This window comes from Humulus lupulus, chromosome 1 (assembly GCF_963169125.1).
Source record: "Humulus lupulus chromosome 1, drHumLupu1.1, whole genome shotgun sequence".
Classification (NCBI taxonomy): domain Eukaryota; kingdom Viridiplantae; phylum Streptophyta; class Magnoliopsida; order Rosales; family Cannabaceae; genus Humulus; species Humulus lupulus.
Window position 1 is genome coordinate 93224951 of NC_084793.1, and position 22632 is coordinate 93247582.

Genomic DNA, 22632 nt, shown 5'->3' on the forward strand with positions numbered 1-22632 from the left:
TCTTACCTAAATAAGCATACTTAAGATGATCAGGTAAGGTTTTTAATTCAAGAATTGGTGGCTTCTCAATGGATGGAAGAGGTCTCTCGGGCAGTTGCCCTAATTCCTCATATCTCTTTTTATATATTTGCCCTAGTGAATTCAACCACTTAACATACTCACTGGCTTCAGTACCAGCACTTTCTTCAGGACTTTCTATCAGACTCAACTCCAATGGATCTTTAATAGATTCAATCCCTTTATTTGGTTCCTCCAATATATTAACACAAAAGCAAGTGTCACTAGCTGAAGGATATTTCAAAGCATTGAAAACATTAAAAACAACTTCATCTCCTTGTACTCTAAGCCTTAATTCTTCTTTCTAGACATCTATTAGCGCTTGCCCCGTGGCTAAGAATGGTCATCCTAATATAATAGGCACATCTCCATCTTCCTCCATATCTAATACAATGAAATCCGCTGGGAAAATGAACTTATCTACCTTTACTAGAACGTCCTCTATAATACCTCTGGGATGTGTTAATGAACGATATGCTAATTGAATAGTAATAGTAGTGGGTATAGCTTCCCCCAAACCAAGTCTTTTAAATACAGACAGGGGCATTAAATTTATGCTTGCACCTAAATCACATAAAGCTCTCTCACAATGAAAGTTTCCAATAGTGCAAGGAATAGTAAAATTGTGCGAATCTCTTAAATTTTGAGGAAGGTTCTTTTGAATAATTGCACTACACTCTTCAGTTAATGCAATGGTTTCATAATCCTCCATTTTTCTCTTATTAGACAATATCTCCTTCATAAACTTCACATAACTAGGCATTTGTTCTAGAGCCTCTGCAAATGGGATGTTAATGTGAAGTTTCTTAAATACTTCAAGGAATTTGGAGAATTGTTTGTCAAGATTAGCCTTTCGAAACCGTTAAGGATATGGAATTTTTGGTGGAGGCTCAGTATATTTTGGATTTTTCTGGTTTTGGAAGGTCCTCAGTAACCTCCTCTTAAATTGGACTAGAAACATGTTGATTCTCTGTATTCTTTCCTTTCTTCTCCACTGTAGGTCCATCATACTTAGTCCCACTCCTCAGAGTGACAGCTTGACATTGTTCTTTAGAATTTACCTCTGTGGAACTAGGATAATTTCCTTGTTGTCTACTAGAAAACATTTAAGCCAATTGACCTATTTGTGTCTCCAAACTCCTAATTGAAGACATTGTCTCTGTCATGAATTGATTTAATTGGTTTGGCTGAATTGTTGGTGGGTTCATTTGAGGATGTGATGGTGGATGAGATGAGCATGGGTTTGGATCATAATATGGTCTAGCATGTAATCCATAAGTTGGTTTATGAGGGGGTTGTTGAGGTCGGTACTGTGGATATTGTGGTTGTAACCCTTGATTATTTTTCCAAGAAAGATTAGGGTGATTTTTCCAAACAGATGTATGGGAATTTATGTAAGTGTTGGGTGCAGGTATTGAAAAATTACCTATAACATGTGCTTGTTCCAAGGGCATATTATTCACATCATCTGAGCAACTAGCTGTGCTCGAGCATTGTTCATAAGAATGAGGTCCTCCACAAATCTCACAACTCACAACATTTTGTACTTGCACTACTTATGCGGCGAGATTAGTTTGTTGCAATTGTTTTGTTAGAGATGCTACTTGAGCAGTCAATAGCGTTATTGGATCAACTTCTAAGACTCCTTCTACTTTCTTATTCTCACGCTCAGTAGGCCAATTATAATTATTCATAGCCATCTCTTCCAAAAGTTCATATGCTTCATTAGCATTTTTTCTCATAAACGCTCATCCCGATGCTGCATCTATAATTGTTCTTATATTTCCCCCAAACCATTGTAAAAAGTATGAACTAACAGCCACTTCTCTATTCCATGATGTGGGCATCTCCTTTGGAATTCCTTAAATAGTTCCCATGCATCATACAAAGACTCCCCATCCAGTTGATGGAAGTTGTTAATCTCTCCTCTTATTCTGGCTGACTTAGTAGGAGGAAAATATTTACCAAGAAACTTCTTAGCCAAATCTTTCCAAGTATGTATAGAATTGGCTTGTAAAGAATTCAACCAACTCTTAGCTCTGTCCCTTAGTGAAAATGGGAATAGTCTCAATCGTATAGCATCGTTACTCACCCCATTCATTTTGAATGTCGCACATAACTCCAAAATTTTTGTGATATGTAGATTTGGATCCTCATTTGGTAACCCCCAAAATTGTACACAGTTTTGCACCATCTGAATAATTGAGGGTTTTATCTCAAAATTATTAGCCTCAACAGTTGGAGGACGAATGCTTGAATGTATCCCCGTAACAGTAGGGAGTACATAATTTTTTAATGGTGGACCAACTTCAGCTTCATTACCCATATTTGCATTGTTGTTGACAACATTATTTGCATTTTCAGCCATGGTAAAGTCCAACCTTTTCTTTATCTTTCGATTCTTTCTGCACGTTCTCTCAATTTCAAGATCTATTGGTATGATTTCCTTTTGTCTAGTTCCTCGCATATACCAACAATTCTTGAAGCATAATATAGCATTGATCCAAATAAATGTTAAACAATAAAAATAAAAAATAAAAATACCAAATTAGAACAAATAACAATTAACTATGATATTGGAAATTAAGTTCCTCGACAACGGCGCCAAAAACTTGATCGTGAAAATATGTATATACGCAAGTGCACGCAATTGATTCAAGCAATATTTGATAAGTAGAGTATCGTCCCACGAAGACTATTTTCCAAGTACCACTAATTGTTCTTTAAATTTCTATTTAGAAACTAAAATTTTGATTTTTGGAATTTAATTTTAAAATTGAAAATAACTTTAAACAAACACAACTAATTAAAAGATTTAAATCACTATTAAAAAGACCTAGGGTGTTAATTCCATCAACTTTTCATTCTACTAATTTTATTAATCAATTCTAGATTTCTTTCTTCCTATTCTAATAGCAGGTTAACATAATTTGATTCCTATTCTTTTTCAAGATATAAGATCTCAATCTATATGCAGGTTTTCTACATCTCTATGATAAACTTAAACATATAGAGGATATTAAGCATGGAAACATAACTATTACGCAATTCATACGGGTACTTTCGTCCAATATGCAACCTATGTCTATATAATGATAGCATATTCAATTCTCATCTTTCGAATTTTGAATCAAAATCATAAAATCAAGCAAATATTGATCAAGTATTTACTAGCATTAAACACACATTATATAGATTAAAATGGAAAAGAAAAATCAAAAGAATATCATAATTAAATTAGATAGAAATCCAAGTGACTACATTAAACCCTAAATAAAAAATGTTTAGTTCATATCAGACATGACTAAATCAATAAATAATAATTAAAGAACATAAGATCCATAAACTTAAAGAAGAAAGAAAAATATAAAACTGTTGAATTACTAGCCTAAGAAACAAAATTAGTCTTTAAAAACGTAATTAAAAATTGACGTCATGACTTAATTAAACCCTAAAAACAAATTTATAGTAAAAAAATAAGAAATTCTGTGTTTTTTCGTGTGCGGGCCGCGACTTGGCCTTCTCTGGGTCGCGCCCCGTGTCTGTTTTGGGGCCATTCTCTTTCGTGTAATGGCTTCAGGCGCCATGACTCAAGAATCTTAAGTCGTGGTCCGTGTCTGAGTTTCCCCTCTTGAGTCACGACTTGTAAGCCCAAGTCGTGACATTAATTCCGTCCAGCAAGATATGTACCTCTGACTTCACCTTGAGTCGCGGCTCAAAAGCCCAAGTCGCGACTTTAATTCAATTTTTTTCTCAAATTAGATCTTTCAACTCATCTCTTCATCAAAACCCGTCCTTAAGCATCCTTAGTATCATTTTTAGTCCAATAACCGCCAACATCCTCGTTTTTCCACCATTTTCGCTTCTTTTTGCATTTTTCTCGTGATTCATCGCTCCAACCTACAACAAAGACAAACCAAAGTGTAATCTTGCAGAAAACACACATAAAAACTCAAGATTACCACAAAAACACATTCTAAAATGACCCTAAAATGAAGTTATCAACATGATTTTACAATAATGGAATTCATGCTTTCCTAACAAATCGAATATTGGTTCCCTCAAGGGTTAATTATGGAACTGAATAGATATTAAGCTCAAATCTATAATATGATTATAGATTAATTATTTGTTGGTGAATTAATAGTACTTAAAGAACAAGATGTAATTAGAAGGGTAAAACGATAATTTTGACCAGCTCTAATTAACGAACCAATAAATGGAGGACATAACTACATTTATTGATTACATCAATGGACTACAAGAGAAAATATATAATTATGTAAATACTTATAATGCAATTCCATATTTATAGTGGAGTAAACATGAAATTAATAAATAAGATTATCAAATGAAAGAGTTTAATTAATAATCTGGTTTATTGGAGCTTCGTATTATAGATTCATGGTCCCCGAGTCGTCTCTGTCCTACATTGTCAAGGGTAAGAATGTCACAAGGAAGATTAATAGAGAAAATGACTAAATTGCAAATGAATTAATTTTCCACGGCAAGGAGATAATTATGGGCAATTGATTAATTGTGACTTAATTAATTAACTAATTAGTTTTTATTTGAAAAACTTTATATTAGTTCAAATAAATATTAATCATATTTGGATTAATATTTGAGAGAGTTTAATTATTATATTATTATAAGATACTTATTTAAAATTGATAGTTTTTTAAGATAAGGTTAATTTTGAATTAAGTGATATTTATTTTGGGAATGAATTTGTTGTCTTAAAATTAATTAAACAAACAAATGAGAAAATCAGGGATAGCAATAAGTGGCACACACCAGTGTCAGACAATGAGTGGCACCACACTAAGTCTGTCACATAGTAGGATTTGAATTTTGAATTTCAAATTAATTTTGTTTATTTAATTATTCATTTTTAAATATGATTTAAAATTAAATAATCAATTGAGTATAACTAATTAGTTTTAATTTAATTAAATAAAGAATATTAAAATAGTTTTAGTTATCTTTATAAACTAGAAAATAAGTGATTCTTTTCTAAGTCAGTTGTTTCTAGGTTACCAGACTCTCGCAAAGAAATGAAACGATAGAATTTCTATGCCTGAAATTCTAAAAGTTTCTATATCATTTTATCTTCTCAAACCTCTCAAGATCTTTTGTGTTGAGTACATTTAGAGAGCATAAAATCAACTTGTGAATCCTACGTGCCCACACACGTCCTTGTGTGTTAGAGGAACGACTTGGAAGACTAAGGTGTGAGTTTTCATAAGGATAGGAAAATCGTTGATTTTTCCTAAAAGACTCAATGACACTTATAGGCTACGAGAGGTAATATTTAAATCATTGTTTGTGTTAATTTAATATATGTATATATGTATGATCGTGGCTGATATTAATAGTTTTAAAAATCTCCTCCCCTACCTTGTGTTGCGTATTTTGATATTTTTCTATTTAATACCAACACAACTTACATAATTTTATCAACCTTACAAGTTTAATCCAACTAAAAGCTTGAAATAATATTGAAAATGGGAGAATGACGAGAATATATGTGTATTTTTAGTGTTTTCTCATCTAATTAGGTGTGGAATTGTATAGGGGGAGACTAATAGTTTGCCAATAATAATGTATTAAAAGAAACATAAATATTTTTTTAATATATTTAAAAATATATAAATAATTAAATATTTTTTAATATATGTTATATGTAATTGGATTGGATCGGTTTTTAATTGGATTTTGATAGTGTCATCCGCCATCCGATTTAATTCAAGAGATGTTTACATAAATGTGGGAAAAATATATAAAGTTTCTAAATTTATGGGAAAAAAAATAATTGTACAAAATATGGTAAGTTTTGGAAAAAAAAGTTTAAAATATGGTAAATAAATTACCATAAACTTAATTATCTTATTTTCTCTTCTCTCCTCACAATCTCTCTCTCTTCTTCTCATTTCTTTCTTTCTCCTCCCCCATTTCTTCCTCATTTCTTATTTTCTTTCTCACGATCTCTCCTCAGATTTCTTCCGGCGATGCTACCTCTGTTGCTGCCTCCGACGACGACGAACAGGTTTTTCTTCTTCTTCTTCTTCTTCTTCTTCTTCTTCTTCTTCTTCTTTTTCTTCTTCTTCTTCTTTCTTTCTTCTTATTCTTCTTCTTCTTCTTCTTCTTCTTCGGTCTTTCTTATTCTTCTTTTTCTTTCTTCAAATCTAATTTTATTCTCTTTCTTCTTTTTCACATCTGATTTTGAACTTCATATTTTATTTTTCTGGGTTTTTTTTCTTCTAAATCTGTTTAAGTAACTAGGTACTTAACTTCATATTTGATTTTTCTGGGTTTTTTTTTCTAATTCTGTTTAAGTAACCAGGTACTTGACTTCATATTTGATTTGATTTAAGAAATGTACTTAAGAAAAGTTGACTGATATTATTTAATGTAGACTAGGGTAGTATAAGAAGCTAGGTAGTTGAATATTTTAGGGTACTTTTAATATATGAAATCTTAGGTTAGCTGATTAGTTTTTTTGGTTGAAAAGGGCAAAAGTTGTCAAAAGGTTCTTCCCTGTGATGTTTAGATCAATTGGATATAGGTTTAGCAGCCAAACGTTCATCAAATAAGGTTCTAACATAAATATTTATGTGCTTATTAATTATTTAAAGAAATAGAACTAGAACGTTTGCTCAAAAAATGTATCGATAGGTTTACAAAATTTATTCAGAATACAAGTACAAGAAATAAAAAAACAAGCAAACAAAACTTTTGATTTTTCTGGGTTTTTTTTTCCAAATCTGTTTAAGTAACCAAGTACCATGACGCCTGATTCATTTTATTCATATCTGATTTTTTTTAGACCTATGAGTAACCAGTTATGATAACGATTAATTTAGATTCTTTTGTTTATATTTGATTTTGTTTTTACACTTGACTAAGTAACCAGGTACCATAGCAATTGGTTTTTTTTTTTTAGATTTGATTTTTTTTTTCAAACCTCTCTGTAACCAGTTACGATTATGATTAGTTTAGATTTTCTGTTTGAATCTTATTTTTTTTCCAAGCCTGGCTAAGTAATCATTTACCAATGCAACTGTCTCTGTTTTTTTTTCATTTTTTTTCAGACCTAGTTGTAACCAGTTACTTTCAAGATCAATTTAGTTTATTTTTTTCATATCATTTTTTTTTCTTCCAAATCTCACTGAGTAACCAGTTACAATTCAGTTGATATTTTGATAATGGTACATTACTTAAAAAAAATAAAAATTATTTTTATAGTTGTAACCAGTTACTACAACACCTCTTAAATAATAAAACTGATTTTTATAGTTGTAACCGGTTACCACATATCATTAAAAAAATAGACAGTGGCATACGATTATTATCACAAAAAATCAAAATTGTTTTGATAGGGGTAACCAGTTACTGTGGATAAAATGTTGATTAAAGAAGATAAAAAATGGAAAAAAAAAAAAGAAGAAGAAATGAGAATAAAAAGTATGGTGATGAATGTCTTAGTTTTTTCTTTCAAATAATAATGTAAAAAAATATTTTATCAAAAATAAATGATAAAAATTAACACAAATAGATTAAAATTATTAAAATAATCTCAAAATATAAATGATACTTGCTTGATGATGATTGATTTCTTCTCTTCTTTGGAGGAGCAGTGGTGGAAACAATTGAGGAAGTGAGAGTAGCAGTGGATGAATTAGGCTGCTGTAATATGCAATGCAAACACTTTCTAATATATCTCCAGGAAAATAAGATGAAGATGAAGAAGAAGAAGATAAGATCAATCCAAATTATATGAAGACACATCCATATAAATTTGAAAACCCAGCAGCAACTTTCAAACAACTAAGAAAAAAAATCAAAGCATATGAAGAGAAAAGAGAAATGGATATATAGATAGATAAATATAGAGAGACAATAAAAATCCGAAAAATCAACAAAAGAGAAAAGAACAAAAAAAATATTACTACCAATAAAAATATAAGAATAATCAATACAATCGTTTCATTTTGAATATATCTTATTTTTTTCTTTCAAAGAATTATATAAAAAAAATATTTTATCAAATATAAATGATAAAAATTAACACAAATAGATTAAAATTATTAAAATAATTTCAAAATATATCAAAAATAGGTACTAAAAAATAATAAAAGATAAAATATGGTATACAAATAAAGTTTTACAAATATATGGGAAAAAATTCCATAAAAATGTAAACAAAAAAAATATGCCATAAAAAACTTTTAAAAAAAAAATTGCTATATTTTTCAAAGTTTATAAAAAAAATCTCATATTTGGTGTAATTTTCTCTTAATTCAATTATTCAAATTCAATCCAATCCAATTGTAATTGAATATCCAATTTGTTGTAATTAAATTAGATTGATTTAGTATAATTGGATTGGTGTTGCCTACACATAATTTCTCCCACTGCACTTTACATGTTTTTACCAGTTTTGGAATCAAATGTTTACTATAAATAGAGAACCAGACTGTAAAACTCATCAGACTTTTTGAGTAGAAAAAAATACATTTTATTATTTTATTTATTTTCTTATTTCTATTTATTTTATGTGACAAAAATAAATGAATTAACTTATAAATATTAGTGATGTTAAAGTGTAGGTTTTGTACTTCTTATTTTAATTATTGATATTAATTATTTTTAGTGCTTTATCTCTCTATCTCATTTATTAAATTGTTTTTACTTTCTAATTTGCAATCCAAAAATTAGTTATTATATCTTATATAAGTTCAGTAACATATGTGTAACTTACACGGTTAATTGATTTTGGTATATTTATTATATTACATGTATTTTATTGAACTATGTCATTGTAGGTATTTTGTTGCTCCTTGATATATAATATAATATGCTACAAAATTAGAAGTAAAGTTTAATTTAATTAAGATTCTTTAACTTGTGGTTTCATATGCATTTCCAATTGTAATTAATAGTGTAATTGCGTAAGAATTAATATCAGGGTTATAACAGGATTTACAATACTGCATCTCTACTTTGTTATGCTATTTATTTGATCAATTTTTCCAATTTATCATTTTAATTTTACAAAAATTTATCTCTTCAACTCTATCTTTTTTATTTATTTTACCTTATTAATCTAATATGTAGTTGTATTTTGCCTTTACGAATACGATAAAATTTGTTTATTACTGCAACCATTTGAGAGTTTATTGGGCAATATCAATATTAAAACACTATATTCCTACAAAAAAAATAAATAAATAAACATGCAAATGTAGTTTGTGATTTTAGACACATAAAAATATTACGACCCCATCCCACCTTAAAAAAAAATTATAGTATAAAATATATTTTTGCACTTTTAGTAAACATATTTTTATTGGAAAAATAAAATAGATATAGAAATGTTTAATGTTTCACGGTTAACCAGTTGCATTAGACCAGTGACGCACTCTATACTTATAGATTAATATATAACTCCCTCTCTTATTAAATCTCTATTTATTGGGCTGCTTAATTAGATCTAGCTTTCACTTTTTGACTTGCGTAAAGACGAAAATAATGGATTCCAAAGAGTAGGTTGTAGCAAGATGTAGTTGGAAGGAGGCTAGTGTATAATTTTTTTTTTTTTGAAACATCGACCACCGTTCAAAAATAAATAAATAAAAATTGACTACAATCATAATTCATTTCTATTAACTCTTTTATAACTACATTTATTTTCAAAGTAAATTATGTTAGTTAGTTAACTTGATATGAACCCTAACGCTATAAGTATGGCCGGAGATCTCTTAAATTTGATTTTATAAAAAAGAATTCTTAAATTTAATAAAAATAACATATGACATTCTTCAAAACATACTAGATGATAGGAGAAAAACATTGTTTATTCTTGATATAAAAAATATATTATTTTAGTGTCTTATGTAATTGCACAATTATACTCTCTGTACACGATATAAATTGTATTTGTAATATTTAATTATATGAATATATATATATTTATATAAGTTAGATTAAATAATAATTAAAAAAGTAATGCATTTTTAAAAAATATATATAAATAATAAAAAATTAGAATTATATATTAAATATTATTATAGTAATGGTATTAACATTTAAATTTATATTATTATAATTATTAAATATTTAGTCTTATATTTAATATAATAATAATATTTTATAATATTTGAATTTATCTAATATAATTATTAAATATTTAGTTTATTATTTACTATATTTTTTAATTGGTTCTAAAAGTATATTATGTTAAATATTTAGAAAATTATGTTATAATTGACAAAAAAAAAAAAAACAAAAAATTTATTAGATACATACTATATTTATATACAAAGATATTAACAACTTGGTGTGTAAATACAAAATCTAGCATGAACAAGCTACACATATATGTATCATATTCATATGCATATGATTCAACACTTGTATCATTTTCCAATTAAGTACTAGCATTAACTAATTAGTGCGTGATAATGATAAGATATATATATGTGGGTTCATTCTTAATGGTGATTGAGTTTTTTCCGTTTTCAATTAATAGTCATTTGATTAAAATCCAATAGTCCACATTTAAAGATGTTAATTAATGTTATCTTTGACTTTTTCAAACTTGGTAATGGACTACCTACTGATATGGCGGTCACATTTTAATTTAATTAAATAATTTAAAAAATCATTATTTAAGATTCATTCCAAGATTTCATATTCCTATTCCTTCTTCATTCCTTCTCCATTCATTTCATTCCTTGTTCATTCCATGTTCTTTCCAGATTCATTCTGTACGCCCTAATTCTCCACGGGCTATTAGCGAGCTGAGGTATGGCATAATTATATCATCCACGTGGATGCCACGTACCCGGAGCTGCTGTTACCAGGTCCCACCTCTTTAGCTCGAGATAACCGAAGGCTTACTAAGGATACTAAGGAGTCGGGTCCAAAGTATAGACGCCACAGGCTAAGAAGACATCAAGCTCGAGGCACGTGCTTGAGTTGGAAGCTGTGACCCTTTATAAAGTCAACCACGCAATGTAAACGTGCATATATCGGACATCACGTGTCTGATATATCCCTGAATTCTCGGACACGCAGCATAAACGTGCATGTTCAGGCACCCACGACTGGGTTGGGCCGTGCGGCCCATTATCCCCCTTACCTATTGATTAGACCACACTTCATTTGTCAAGTTTTAGGAATTAATCATGAATGTCACAGAAGTGACATGATGGGTAAGAAGGTCACGGGATGACCCCCCTATACCAACCCCCAGGTGCCCTCTCCTATAAATATGGAGACCATGGGAGTTGCAAAGGGTTGGATTCTATTGTGTAAAGAAATACCCTGTAAAGACTACCAGAAAATTAGCAATTATATTGGTTGGTAGAGTAGAAGGATTTTAACCTTTGAACCACCCAAAAAAAGTATTCGTATCACCATTTTATTTCAAGATCATTCATCTGTTACGGTTCATTACTTAGCACTAATCCCATCCTCTTATTCTATTAATTACCTGTTGGCGAAGAACTGCGTCAACAGTTTGGTGCTTTCATTGAGAGCTTGTTAGATTGGTGCTATCGCAAATACCCAACCATGGTGGTCACTCGCTCAAGACATGGCAACGAGGCGGACCAACATGATGGGCAGGAGGCCCATCATGCCGCCAACTCCGATGATCAGAACCCTGAGGTTCAGCAGCGGCCGGGCAACCAACCAATAGGCCAAGATGACACTGGAAGTTCGGCACCCCGGCCACCTAATCTGAACCCAGATTTTTACACGGCGGTAGAAATGGAGAATGCACAGCTGAGGAGTCAGCTGGCGAAAGCTAACCAGCAGATTAAGGAGGTGTTGGCCCGAATACCCCCTCTTACAACCGACGCTAACGTCGGAAAGAGGCAAGGCGAGACTCATAAGTCTCGCCGGGGTAATCGGTCCAGGCCTTGCCGGTCGACAAGACCCCCGACATCAAACTCTACTCCCTCATCGCACCACCGAGAGACCACTTTTGAAGAACTACCTAGGGCCGAGCAATAGTATAGCCGATCGGTCTAAACTTCAACTCCCAGCTCACTACCACCCTCAAGTGCGCCCAGGAGGGCTCGAGAGAATTCTCGTAGAAGATCCGGGGAGGGCTCACAGCGACAGCCCGCCCCGGCCAGCCGCCCTGCGCCCCGCTCAGACCGCCGAGCACAGGACCCGGAGGTTGGCAGAGCCGAGCGGCCCCTGCCTAACCTGATCCGCCCTGACGGGACCAGGATTGCATCCTCGGTCAGACATCCTCCTTCACCGATAAGATATCTGTCTCCTCCTCGGCCAGTCTGAGATATTCCAGCCTATGGGAGCAGTAGGAGAAATCCACCTTCCGCAGGGCCTTCCCATCGTAGCAGGGCACCCAGAGAAGTCTTGAATCCTCCTCCCCAGAGGCGGGCTCCGAGATTCTCAAATGGGAGCTATTGGGCCGGGAGCCGTCGGACTGACCTTTCTGGCGGAGACCTGTGCCAACGCTTGAGCTCGGCGCAGAGTCCTCGAGACGCCCCGAGGGACGACCTCCGAAATCGTCTGAACTCTCAAAGAGGAGACCCGGCGGGAAACGGCAGTCGTGCTCGCCCAAGGGAAGACCTGTCCGAGGTACGCAATAGCGGGGATGTCCCACATAACCTATCTCAAGATAAGAGGGACAATAACCTGCCAAACGTGTACAATGGATCCGGAGCTGTTGAACAGCCTCGGAACAACCAAGGAAATCAGGACAAAACCCTTGAACGCCTGGCTCAGATGGAGGAGCTAATGAGGAAGATCCTGTCAGAGAAAGAAAAAGACGAATATGATTCAGGGGACGAACTTGAGCTCTTCGCCCCCAGCATAGCAGCAACGGCTACCCACCCGGTTTCCGTATGCCGCACCTGTCCAAATTCAACGGAGACGGAGATCCGTCAGATCACCTAGGTATGTTCAATACCCTAATGATGGCCCACAACATTGGCCCCGAGCTGAGGTGTTTAATATTTCCCTCCACATTGACTGGGTAGGCTAGACAGTGGTTCAAACAGAGTAAAAAACAGCCAATCAGCTCATGGAAAACTTTCTCTACTGACTTCAAGAGAGCATTCAGAGCTTCCCAGGCTACCCGCGTCAAGGCCGACACCCTGGAAAACGTACGGCAGCAACCCGACGAGCCTCTGAAGGCTTACCTGAGCAGATTCGCGAATGTCGCTACTCGGGCCAGAGATGCAGATGACAGCTCTAAGCTCATGGCTTTGAGGACTGGAATCCTCGTCGAAGGGGGACTCTGGAATGAGATACAAAGGAAGGGAGTCAGCTCAGTAAACGAATTCCTAAATAGGGCCCAGGGCTGGATCAACCTGGAAGAGGTGCAAGCCTTAGCTGCAGGAACCAATCAGGCCCCCGAGCAGCCCGCTGGAGTGGGAACGGAGGTCGTGATAGCGACCCAAACTGTTACACAGAATAACCAGTTTGGTGGAGGCAAGAGAAAGGGGAGCAGCGAGGGCAACTAGCACGGCCCAAAGAAGAATAAGTCCGTGGAAAAATTTAAACCGGTCTACGCGACTTATACGGAGCTCACCCACTCTAGGGAGAACATCTTCCTAGCAAACTCTGCTCGCCTCCCCTGGAAGAAGCCAGAGTCGTTAAAGCACCAGAAGGGAAAGTGAGACCCCTCCAAGTTTTGCCGGTTCCACAACGACGTTGGCCACAATACCGATGATTGTAGACACCTTAAGGATGAGATCAAGACTCTCATCCGAGCCGGCCTCTTGGCTCAGTATGCGCGGAACAGAGTTCCCGCAGGCCATCCAGCTCTAGAAGTCCCGGTCAGTCAGCCCGGGTCTTGGGTAGATCAGGACGTTCCTCCTCCCGTGATAGGAGGAGAGATCTCCACGATCTCTAGAGGTCCTCATCTGGCTGGCACGAGCTGAGGTGCCCAAAAGAGGGACGTCAACGAACTTAAGGCTCATAATGGAGTGGAGTTCGTCCCCGAGCAACATCTACCAAAGAAGCAATGATTGGAGAGGCAACCGATCATTTTTACTGAAGAAGATGCCAGCCACGTTCAGTTCCCTCATAACAACCCTCTGGTCGTAGCAGTACAGCTCGCTAATCGGAGGGTTAGGAGAGTGCTGGTCGATAATGGGAGCTCGGTAAACCTTCTATTCCGGTCCACGCTGGAGAAGATGGGTTTGTCTGTCACCGATCTGAAAGCAACCTCCATGATGCTTTATGGATTCTCTGGGGAAGGATCGGCGGCAATAGGGACGATCGAGCTGGTGATCACCTAAGGAGAGGGACCTCGGACAATCTCAAAACTCCTCGAGTTCGTGGTCATCGGCTGTCCCGCCGCGTACAACGCCATTTTGGGTCGACCTACGCTTATAGCTTTCGAAGCCATTACCTCCATCCTCCACCTCACGCTGAAATTCCCCTCTTCCACGGGGATATGCACGGTCCGTGGCGATCAACTTGCTGCCAGGGAATGCTACAGCATTTCCATGAAGGGAAAATTAAAACCCGGGCAGTTAACGATGACCGTCCAAGGAGGAGGAGAGGAATCTCAGGAACCTTTGCCTAATCCTAAGATTGAAAAACCTCAGAGCGCCGAGGGGGAAAATATCGTCCTAAGTGAGGATATTGACCCCAGCGTAGGCGAGAATAAGTCCGAGCTCCAAGCTATCGAAGAGCTCGAGGAAGTAAATATCGATCCACAGAATCCCTCACGGATGGTTAAGCTTGGGAAAAACCGCTGTGGCAAGAGGAAGGCGAAGTTGATCAAGTTCCTGCAAGAGAACCTGGATATGTTCGCATGGTCACATGAGGACATGGTGGGAATCAGTCCAAGCGTCATCATGCACACCCTTCATTTGGATAAGAGCATGCCTGCGAAGTCCCAGAAACAGAGGCGCCTGGGGAAAACTCGAGCTGAAGCCCTAGAAGAAGAAGTAGCCCGGCTCAAAAAGTGCGGCTTTATACGCGAAGCTAAGTTCCCGGTCTGGGTCGCCAATCCTGTGTTGGTCCCGAAGCCAAACGGGAAATGGCGGACCTGCATCGACTTCTCCGATCTGAACAATGCTTGCCCTAAAGACTGCTTTCCCTTGCCAAGTATCGACCAATTGGTAGACGCCACAGCAGGGCACGAGCTCATGTCCGTTATGGATGTGTACTCGGGCTATAATCAGATCGCCATGAATCCAGCAGACCAGGAGCACACTAGCTTCATGACCCCAACTAACGTCTATTGTTACAAGGTCATGTCGTTCGGGTTGAAGAACGCCGGTGCTACATACCAGAGATTGGTGAACAGGATGTTTTCCAACCAGATCGGGAAGAACATGGAAGTGTACGTTGACGACATGCTGGTGAAGTCGAAAACTACTGATAACCATGTTTCTGACCTGGAGGAATGCTTCAAGATACTAAGAGAATACATCATAAGGCTTAACCCGCAAAAATGCACTTTCGGGGTCGCGTTTGGAAAATTCCTGGGTTTTATTGTCAACACCAGAGGAATCGAAGCGAACCCCGATAAGATCAGGTCATTACTCGAGCTTCCCTCACCTCGGTCGCAAAAGGACGTTCAAGGCCTGACAGGAAGAGTGGCAGCCCTTAATCGGTTTATTTCTAAATCCACCGAAAAGTGCCTGCCATTCTACAACCTGCTCCAGGGGAATAAGAAGTTTGAATGGACAGAGGAGTGCGAGCGTGCTTTCCTCGACCTGAAAACACATCTAGCCAAGCCACCCGTATTTTCCAAACCAACGGTAGGAGAGCCTCTTTTCCTTTACCTAGCTGTTACACAAGATGCAGCTAGTGTCGTATTGGTCCGAGAAGAAGACCGGGTTCAAAAACCAGTCTATTACATCAGCAAAAGGCTTCTCGGAGCTGAGTCCCGATATCCGTTGATGGAAAAGATGGCGTTCTGTCTCATCACGGCCTCCCAAAAGCTCAGGCCGTATTTCCAATCCCACTCAATACACGTCATAACCGATCAACCTTTAAGGCAGGTTTTGCAAAAACCTGAAGCATCGGGACGCCTGTTGAAGTGGGCTATTGAGCTCAGCCAGTTCGGGATTTTGTACACTCTGCGAACTGCAATAAAAAGCCAGGCACTGGCCAATTTTATGGCAGAATGCACAGGATTCCGAGAAGATTCTGTGGAAGATTCACCCCAGGTCACCTCGGCCCAGGCGTCATGGAAGATCTTCGTGGATGGCTCATCTAATGAGAACGGCTCCAGGGCTGGAATCATTTTGATATCCCCAGAAGGGCATAGATTCCACTCGGCGCTGAGGTTTGGATTCAAGGCATCCAACAACGAGGCCGAATACGAAGCTTTGCTGGCCGGGCTAAGGGTGGCCCAGGAGCTGAGGGCCAGCTCCGTTCAATGCTTCAGCGATTCCCAGCTAGTGGTAAACCAGGTGCTAGGTGAATATCAAGCACGGGGAACCAAGATGGCTGCTTACCTAGCCAAGGTAAAAGTCGAGCTGTCCACATTCGAACGGGGCTCAGTCGAACAGATACCACGGGAGCAGAACGCCAACGCGGACGCCCTCGCCAAGCTCGCTACCTCAGGGGAGACGGAGACTTTGGGGTTAGTACTGGTCGAGTTCCTAGAGAAACCAAGCATAGAAGAAGTTGGGGCGGAGGTCGAGATGATCAACGCCAGACCGACCTGGATGACCCCCATCCTCGAGTATCTCACCGAAGGAAAGTTACCCGAAGGGCATAATGACGCACGGCGGATACTTTACCAGGCTCCAAGGTATACAATGGTAGATGGGATGCTATACCGACGTGGGCACTCTCTATCCATCCTATGATGTGTTCTGCCAGGCAAAGCAAAGACCATTTTGCAAGAGGTGCATGAGGGTTTTTGCGGAGATCACACTGGGGGGCAAAGTTTGGCCCTAAAAGTCTTAAGGCAAGGATATTACTGGCCCACTCTGTCGAAGGACTCGATCTCCTACGTCAAGAAATGTGACAAGTGCCAGCGATTCGCCACAGTTGCCCGAGCTCCCCCAGTCGAGCTGAAGATGATCTCGTCCCCGTGGCCATTCGCGGTCTGGGGAATCGACTTGGCTGGCGCCCTCCCTACTGGAAAGGGAGGGGTCCGTTACGCGGTGGTGGCTATTAACTACTTCACCAAGTGGGCTGAGGCAGAACCCTTGGCAACAATCACCTCCAAGAGAGTCCTCGACTTCGTGGTCAAGAGCATTATCTGCCGGTTCGGGCTGCCAAAGAAAATCGTATTCGACAATGGGACTCAGTTCGACAGCGACCTCTTCACCAAATTCTGTGAAAGGTACGGCATTGTGAAAAGTTTCTCCTCCGTGGCCTATCCCCAGGCAAATGGGCAGGTCGAGGCCGTCAATAAGACGCTAAAGGTGAGCCTTAAGAAGAGACTGGACGAAGCCAAGTGGGTCTGGCCAGAACAACTCCCCCAGGTACTGTGGGCATACCGGACCTCGCATCGAACTCCTACGGGTCATACTCCTTTCTCCCTAGCTTTTGGGAGTGAGGCAGTCCTTCCTGTCGAGATAAAGATATCTTCGCATAGAGTCTAGGCATATGACCAGGACTGCAATCACGAACTGCTTTGCGTGTCCCTCGACCTGATTGATGAAAGGCGAGAAGATTCGCAGCTCCAGCTCGCGCATTACCAGCAAAAAATCACTCGTTATTTCAACTCAAAGGTCAAAAAACGCGCCTTTAGCATTGGCGACTTGGTCCTCAGGAGAGTCTTCTTAGCCAGCAAGGACCCCAAAGACAGAGTATTAGGACCGAACTGGGAAGGGCCATATCAAATAACCGAGGTCATAAAGGAAGGAACCTACAAGTTAGCTCGGCTTAACGGAGAAGCAGTCCCACGAACTTGGAACGCCATCCATTTAAAGTAATATTACCAGTAATACCCTTGTAAGGCTTACTCAGAAAGGCCATTTTTTTTTTATTAAGCAATGAAAATTAAATCTTTTTTCATTATTGTGTATATTTGCGAATGTAATCTCAAGTAACCACGAAAGACCCTTTCCCAATTACTTGGGGGGCATATGGTACCTGGACACAACCAGGTCGCCCTAAAGACTTAGAAGTTGATTCAAATCGATTGATCGGTGTTTTTCTTAAAAAGCATGAGATATTAATAAAGGATTAACACGAACTAAGTCGTATCCTGGATATAACCATGTCGTCCTAAAAAACTTAGAAGTTGATTCAAATCGATTGATCGATGTTTTTCTTAAAAAGCACGAGATATTGGTAAAGGGTTAACGCGAACTAAGTTTTCAAATTAACGTCCTGGATGTAACCAGGTCCTAAAACTTAGAAGTTAATTCAAATTGATTGATCGGTGTTTTTCTTAAAAAGCACGAGATATTAATCAAAAATTAACGCGAACTAAGTTTTTAAAGTAATGTTTAGGATGCAACCAGGACTTATCTTAGAAGTTGGTTCAAAATTGATTATGTTTTTTCCTAGAAAAGCATAAAATGTCAATCGCAGCACCAATGAAAACTAAGACTATTACCAAAATGCATAAAGGCAAAATGATGCAAATCAATTAAAAGCAAAAGGTTGGTAAAGCCAATTGTCTCGAGGTTAGAAAACCTCATACAAAATTACAAAAAATATATATATATATTTGTTGTTCGAAGGGTAGAAAGAAAAGAAGTCCTAGGCCCCGCCAGGCTGCTCTGATGAGGTCACCACCTCGCCCTCCTGCTCGGCAGCTGCGGAGGTCTCCCCGGTCTCGGAGGGCGCCTCTTGCTGAAGGCGAGCTTTGAAATTCTCCAGGAAGTTGTCCCATGCATCCGCCCCCATAAAGGAGAAGTCACCATCTGGGTTATAGACCCAACAATGGTACAACATAGCCTCCATGGAGGAGCTAGCGGCTGCCCTCTCCGTCGCCAGGGCGGCCTTGGCCTCCTCGGCCTCAGCCTTCGCGGTGTCCAGTGCGGCCCGAGCGGCCCTGGCCTTCTCGAGCTCAGCCCTCGCGGCGGCTAGAGCAGCATTGGTAGCCTCGGCCTCCTACAGTTTAGGTCGAGATGCGTCCAGCTCGGCCTGCGCAGTCGCCAGGGCATCCTTGGCATCCTGTTCTTGCTTTTGGGCAGTCTTGATTGCAGCCAAAGTTTTCTGGTGCTCGCCCCTCATATCCTTGAGTCGAGCCCTAGATCGGGATATGCTCCGATGGAGAGCCAAGGCACCCTGCAAGACAAAAAGATGGTAAGGCAACTGCCTTGAAAAAAAAAAACAACAAACACAAACATGTGATGCATAATGAGCATGTGATACAAATGGCAAGGCAAACTTACCATGAGAGCCATCCCCAGTGAGGACTCCATCACGTTCTCCGGGCTCCTTGTCTCGATCGCCCGCAGGTCCCTCTCGGCGGCATTGTAGTAATGGTCCACGGTGTAGCTCGCCGTCTCGTAGACCGTTCCCCGAAAGACGTCGGGGATCTTCTCCAGAGCCTGGGGGTTCACCGGGACGCGCACCTTGGGGGTTGTGGTTGGCAAGGTCCCGGTGGGCACCTCCGTTTCCCGAGCAGGGTCAGAAACTCGTGGAGGAGGAGGAGGCATCTTCATTACAGGAAGGGGCGGAGGCACTTTCTCCTGAGCTGCCGGAGCCTGGATTTTCCCCTTTGCAGGGGACTTAGAGGTACTCTCAATGGCCTTCTTCGCCAACCGGAGCTTTTTCACCATGGGCCCAGAGGCCCCAGAGGAAGGGTTCCCTCCGGGGAACATTGCTCGCAGGTCGTTGCTCCTAGGCTGAGACATCTCCTCTGAGAAAGCAAAGGCAAAGTGTTAATATACAAGTAGAAATATTTATGCAAGACAACAAAAGTTAAAGGGAAAACAGATCTCAAGTATATATTGAAAGGGATCCTACCCTCTGAGTTAGAGGAGGAATCTATGGTCACGACCACCGGCCCCGGAGTTGCAGCGGGGGAATCTAGGATAATGACTTTGCGGGCTGGAAGAGGCTCTGGGTTCGAATCTGGCTCGGGACTAGACTCTTCTACATATTGCCTAAGACCCGGAGCTACTATACCCTCCCGAAGGGAGGGCCACGACCGAAGATTGGTCCCATACTCCTCAAAAAAGACCGACCTAAAAGCTATGGTGTTATCTACGACTACAGTGCCCCTAGGGCGGCTACTTTCGTAATCCAGCATGAGCTGGTCGACACATTGGAGTAAGGTTACGTCGCGGTCTGGGTCACTTCGATGACGTTGAACGGGCTGGTTAGGATTGAACCTAGCTAACCGAAGGTCTGCAATGGCCCTATCTAAGTCCCTAAACATATAAGGATTACCTTGCCCGGAGGGACCGGCTGCTACTCCGGACCGGACCCTCTCCTCGTCTGTTTCTTGGGCAACCTCCAGCACCCGCTTCCGCCTCATGAGGGGCACCTCGTCCTCCTCGTCCTCTTCTTCTCCCGTGACCTCCTCCTCGGGGATGGGCGCTATCTCGCGAGCTGGAGGGAGGCCTTGCGGTCTCCTCAAGGCCAAAGTCTGGCCTGGGGAGATTAGCTTGCATGCCAGCATCGTCTCGTCCGACACGAGCTGGCGATAGTCCTTTTCGTTGGGGGGCAGCCCCGCCAATGTCTCGTATTGACCCCCGAGGGTCACGGACTTGGCCGTCCTCACGACAATGGCTGCATGATTGTCTCTAAGTCAGGAACTAATAAAGGAAGATAATCAATAATCAACTTATGGGCTAAGAGCCAAGGGTACTTACGAGGACGGTTGAAATAGTCATGTTCGCAATTGCGAAACCCCTTCGACATGAAGAACTGGTCTTTAAAGTCGTTGGGGTGGCTGGGCAGCTCGATGACTACAACCGTGTTCGGGAAACGGGTCAGATAGTAGAACCCGTCGCCTCACCCCCTCTGCTCCGGGCTAGCCTTGAGGTAGAAAAAGTAAAGGATGTCCGCTGGCGTGGGGACCTCCCATTCCTGCTTCAGGAATAAATATCTCAACCCCGCTAACAAACGATAGGAGTTAGGGGGGAGCTGGAAAGGAGCCAGCTTCACGTAGTTGAGAAAATCCGCGAAGTACTGGTCCAGCGGAAGGAAGGCCCCAGCCTTGAAGTGCTTGTCACTCCAGGCCGTGTATTCCTCATCGAGCAGCGTGTAGCTCCGCTCGCCTTCTAGGGGAGGTCGTGCGTTTAGGGCGCCCCTCCCAATCTTAATATTGTGGGAAAGGAATATCTTATTCACTTTCCCCTGGTTGGTGATCTTTGAGACGATCCTCTCGGCCTCGAAGAAAGCGTCGGGCCCCGCCTCGAGCTCCTGCTCCATGGCCGGACCAAAAACGGGGATTGGAGAGTCCGTGATCACCTCTTTTCCCTTGGCTTGCTGAGAAGACGAGCTGCCAGCAGTCTTCTTAGGGGCGTTCTTCTTTGGTCCCATCTGGTCGCCTAACGAACAAAAGAAGAAACTTTAGAAAAGGCGACCTAAGCATAGGAAAGAATTTGGTGCGAAGTGTTTCCTTTACACGGGCTGAGGTAATCTCAGCCCATGGAGAGTGAGACCACGCGGTTCTATGAACACGCGCCTGTACTCCCAACGGATCCCCGATAATTCGGAATCCGTGTGTCAGGAGGGTCAGGGTAAAAGTTTCCCTGGGAAGGAAAGTTTCAGTAGGCAAACAGTGCAAAACCGCCTGTGAAGCATGTCCCCTAAGCTACCCGATTTTGCACCCAAAAGACTGGTTATTTCAAACAGGCATACCAAAAATCCTACCCAGAAAATTTCCCCAGAAAGCGTACCCTATGAGTCGTGCTCCTAAATGGTTTTTTCTACGATCGATGCCCTAGAATAAAAACCTACGCCTGTCATACCCACAAAAACCAACAGAATGTTGCATGCGGCTACAGAAACATTTTACCAAAGCAACAGTGAAGAGGAAATTTAAAGCATGCATGAGCGGAGAACTTACAGAATGTTTTGCTGTGAGGAGGCAGAAAGGGTCGTTTGGGTTGGAGCCTTGTCGAAATAGCTGGTGCTTAAGCCTCAAAGGAGCTCTCGCGCCTGAACTTCTGGAACGCTGGGAGCAGTAACTGGAAGAAAGAGAGGGTTTTTTTTTTTTTGAAACTGAGAAGGAAGAAGAAGATGGGAAAATAAGAAAATTTTCAAATGAACGAGTGGCCCATGCGTAAGGTGGCCACCCCTTTTATATACGTAAGGGGCCAAGTGAGGAGGGCCATTGGATTGCCTTGATGTAGGATACGAGGCTCTCTACTCGAAAGGCGAAACGACGGCCGAGTATAGGCTAGGCCATTTAATGCAGTTCTCGGAAGACGTACCGTCACCAACCACGATGCTCCACGTATTCGATGTCTGCGTAATGGGTGGGATGTGAAGAGTCCACAAAGAAGCCTAAAAGCCCCCACTGTGGCTCCAGGTGGTGTTGTGTGCCACGAGCAGGGGCTTGGGGGGGAAATGTATGCCCTAATTCTCCACGGGCTATTAGCGAGCTGAGGTATGGCATAATTGTATCAGCCACGTGGATGCCACGTACCCGGAGCTGCTGTTACCAGGTCCCACCTCTTTAGCTCGAGATAACCGAAGGCT

General features: G+C 40.3%; 1 non-coding gene across 1 annotated transcript; it reads left to right on the forward strand.

Annotated features, from left to right (window-relative positions):
• Nucleotides 1-1886: 1886 nt before the first annotated feature.
• LOC133813574 (small nucleolar RNA R71) lies at nucleotides 1887-1993 on the forward strand. The gene has a single exon (XR_009884584.1). It is a non-coding gene; the product is annotated as a small nucleolar RNA R71 (small nucleolar RNA).
• Nucleotides 1994-22632: the final 20639 nt, after the last annotated feature.